The sequence below is a fragment of the Paroedura picta genome, chromosome 3, assembly GCF_049243985.1.
Source record: "Paroedura picta isolate Pp20150507F chromosome 3, Ppicta_v3.0, whole genome shotgun sequence".
Taxonomy (NCBI): Eukaryota; Metazoa; Chordata; class Lepidosauria; order Squamata; family Gekkonidae; genus Paroedura; species Paroedura picta.
Genome location: NC_135371.1, coordinates 153,699,427 through 153,703,441, shown reverse-complemented (window position 1 = coordinate 153,703,441; position 4,015 = coordinate 153,699,427).

The following is a 4,015-nucleotide window of genomic DNA, read 5'->3' as shown; positions in this document are numbered from 1 at the left end:
TCACTGTTCACATGATTTTCATCTGTTATGTCTTTCGGCTGGTAACGAGAGGCAAGTTACTTTGTCTATGGTAAAGTTTATATTTTGTCCCCTTACAATTAGACAGGTAAGTGTTAAAATGGCGCCTCAGCCAGCAGAGTCATACTTCCGCCTATGGTGCCACTGGCAAGTCAGCAACCAGCAAGATAATGGCAGCTTCAGTTCCAAACTCTGGCCATTGAGATTGACCCAGATAACCTACTTCAGCCAGAGGTATCTGAATAGTGGCAGGGCAGAAGGGTCCTGCTTGGGAAGGGTGTCCAGGTCTGAAAGGTATTTGAAGTATACCCACAGAATTCTCAGTTATGTATTCTTTATCAGATTTTAGCATGAGTACAAACCCAGGGATACAATATTCAGTATACAATAAAAACAGCATAATATAGGGTTTGTGGTGAAACAATTTCTATGATACCCAGATCTCAGGTATACTATTTATGTGCGTGAAGTAGCTTACAATTAAAACAACAAAACCATTAAACCACAGCCATTAGAAGCAAGTCATCAAAACACAGTGGCAGGCTACCCAGAAACAAACTGCCTGAAAGGGCAGAGCAGGTTTTTGGACCCAGCAGCAGGACTCACCTGGATGGAGAAGCGTCAGAACAAATGCCCTGGCAAGAAAACAGATTTTGCAGTGGCTCTTTAGGCCCAGGTGGTGTGAGGCAAGGCAGGGAGAAGAAGAGACTAGGTGTGAAGCCAGAGATATAAAAAGAGAGGAAGGGGAAGAAGAAAGTGGAAGGGAGAAGAAGAAGAAGAGTTGGTTCTTATATGCCGCTTTTCCCTACCCGAAGGAGGCTCAAAGCGGCTTACAGTCGCCTTCCCATTCCTCTCCCCACAACAGACACCCTGTGGGGTGGGTGAGGCTGAGAGAGCCCTGATATTCCTGCTCAGTCAGAACAGTTTTCTCAGTGCCGTGGCGAGCCCAAGGTCACCCAGCTGGTTGCATGTGGGGGAGTGCAGAATCGAACCCGGCATGCCAGATTAGAAGTCCGCACTCCTAACCACTACACCAAACTGGCTCTCAGGTGGGCATGGTTGGTGTCATACAGTGTAGCCCTGAGGTGGGTGAGTTGACTCTGCTTCTGGAGGTTTGTTATGACAAATAAAAGAACTGCTTAAAGAAAGCAACTGGGCTTGTGGTGTCATGACCTTCCTGTGGAATAGTAAGGTCCATGTTATTAAGCAGGTTGCTGCATTTTGTGCTCATGTGCTTAGCATGTGGGAAAAACAACTCAAGCGCAATTAAAAAGTGTGTTAAAGGAATTTATTATTTATTATGCAATTTTTAATGTACCTATTAATCATGCAATTTTAAAATTTTTAAATTTTGTATCGGTTCCCAGATTATGTAATTTCTGCTGCACAGTATTCTTTATTATGTTTTATCTGGCCATAGTGCTATATTAAATAAATTTGATTTGACCCTCCTTATGGACTCCTGGAGGATCATTGTCCATGGGGTCATGATGGGTCGGACTTCGCAACTAACAACATGGACTCCCAAATACACCATTCCCCTGAGCCCAGGGGTAGCTATAAATACACATGTATTGAGCAGCCTAAAATTATTATATATAAAGCTTTCCAGATCAGAAGCAGACCATCAATTGGCTAAAAAATGTTAAAAACTTTCATTAAAAGACCGCATGAAAATAGTTTTTGCCTGGGGTCGAATGGAAAGCAAGGTAGAAGTCAGGTGGGCTTCATAGAGCAGGGTGTTTCAGAAGATGTGGTGCCACCACTGAGAAAGCACTGTCTGATCACCAGCCAACTCACCTCAGAAGGGAGGGGCACAGAAAGTAGAGCTTGCAAAGGGAAGATCATAACTGTTGCACTAGATAATGCTCATAAGAGGCAGTCCAGTAACCTCACACTATACATTCAGTGAGATTGTTGTGTCTAACGGCCATCCTTATTGGTAGACTTGATTCTTATTTGCTGGGGAAGAAACTGGATGGTGATGGGGAGCTATGTAAGGCAACTGTCTGCTTTTGATTGTTGGAAGCTAATGCAACTGGGAGAAAAGGGCTACTTAAATCCAGCCAATCTTGAATGTCCTACCATTAGCCCCACTAAGATGTGTAGATTACTCTGGTGAGGGGGTATGGGCCAGCCCTGGTTGACAATGGCCAGAACAGTAATTCTGTTTCATGTTGAATATTACAGTTGCTGTCTTAATAGCAATTCTGGGACTGTCTTCTAACAAATGGTTTTCCTCTTAAATCACTGTGAAGCCATGCAACAAATATGATATGAATTATTATTATAATGGTTACAGTGCCAGTGTCATGGTTAGAATGTTAACCTAGGATCTGGGACACTCAGTACTGAATCTACCAATGAAACTTGCTGGGAGACCTTAATTAAGCCACACCCCCTAACCCAGGGGTAGTCAACCTGTGGTCCACCAGATGTCCATGGACTACAATTCCCATGAGCCCTTGCCAGCATTTGCCATAGTACATGGACATCTGGAGGAACACAGGTTGACTACCCCTGCCCTAACCTACCTCATAGGGTGGTTGTGAGAATAAAATTGAGAGAGTAGTGATAAACACTTCTAAATATGGGGTATAAATGAAGTAACTGAAACAATCACACTTACATAACTAGCTATAATTTTTCCAGGGTGCTGGAAAGGAATTTTCTCTGCAGAATCATCATGATTTTTAGCCAGTTACATAATTCAAGCCGATGTTGTTACCTGCAAATCAGAACTAATCGTTTTTATGGCCAGCGAGGGAAGATTAAAGTCTTGATTTAAAGTCGACCTGATTATAAGCATTTGAATTTTAAATGGAATGGCTCTAAAGGCTTGCTTGGTCTATAATCCCTGATACAAGCTTCACATTTACAAATAATTACTAAGATGTGATCTGGGCACTTAACAGATGAGCAATATATTATGTGCCGTGTACTGCATTTCTAATTAACAGAGTGGACGCAGAGAATGTAGACCACCAAATACAAACGGGAAATTCAAGCTTGTCTCTCAGAGGGGACTGATAGTACAACGCAACATATATACAAGTGCAAAATCACATGGGCAGACATGCCCAGATTTCCCCAAGCATCTGCATCATCCAGCCATTAATAGCACCAATCTGAGCAGAGTTATACCATCCTAAAGCCCCTTGAATTCAACAGAAGGATTTCAGTCTTAGGACTGCTCCATTTCTCTTGTTTGTTCTTCACCAATTGCCTTCAAGCTGGGTTGCTCCTATCAAAAGCACATGCAGGGGGATTCTGGTCTTACGCCCAGCTCCATAGGTAAGTGTGGTTTGTATTTTAAAGTCTGGAATGTCAACTCAGGGTTATCCTATCCAGCTTTTACATCTACCCACTCTGGCTTAACTAGAATGTAGGTCACTCTTCCTGGCAATCACATATCAGTTTCTGTCCTCTTATGCATTTCCTCATTATCATTTTAATTATGTGCTGCCCTTTAACTCCTTTCCTGTGATAAATATGTCATACTAACTAGGCAATTCCTCATTTTTATAGTACAGTCACACAATCATAATACCTTCATTGGCATAAAGCAAGTTAGGAGCAAGGAAAACACAAATAGAATTGTCATAATGCACCAGTCATTTTAGATTCAAAAATCCCAGACAAAAAATTAGCCATAATAAAAGTGACATTAGCATCCTGATCACTTGGCACATCAGGTCTTTGGGTAGATAAGGGGAATGAAATGCCTTCACTGGACCCATGTACAAAGGGCAATCAACTAAAAATGTTGGATAGTATTGGGAACATTTAGTTTGCAAGGACATAATCTTAGCAAATCTCCCTTGTAACACTTTGTGTGGAAAAGCATTGAGTCATGCAAGCATAAATGCTCTGCGATAAATGGGGTTCATCAAGTGATAGAAATAAGCCAATATTACCCCTTGCTGCACTCAGAGACCAAGAGACTGGAACAGTCAGATGGATTTTTTGAAACTCTTGATCGTGAAGCCTTTGTTTA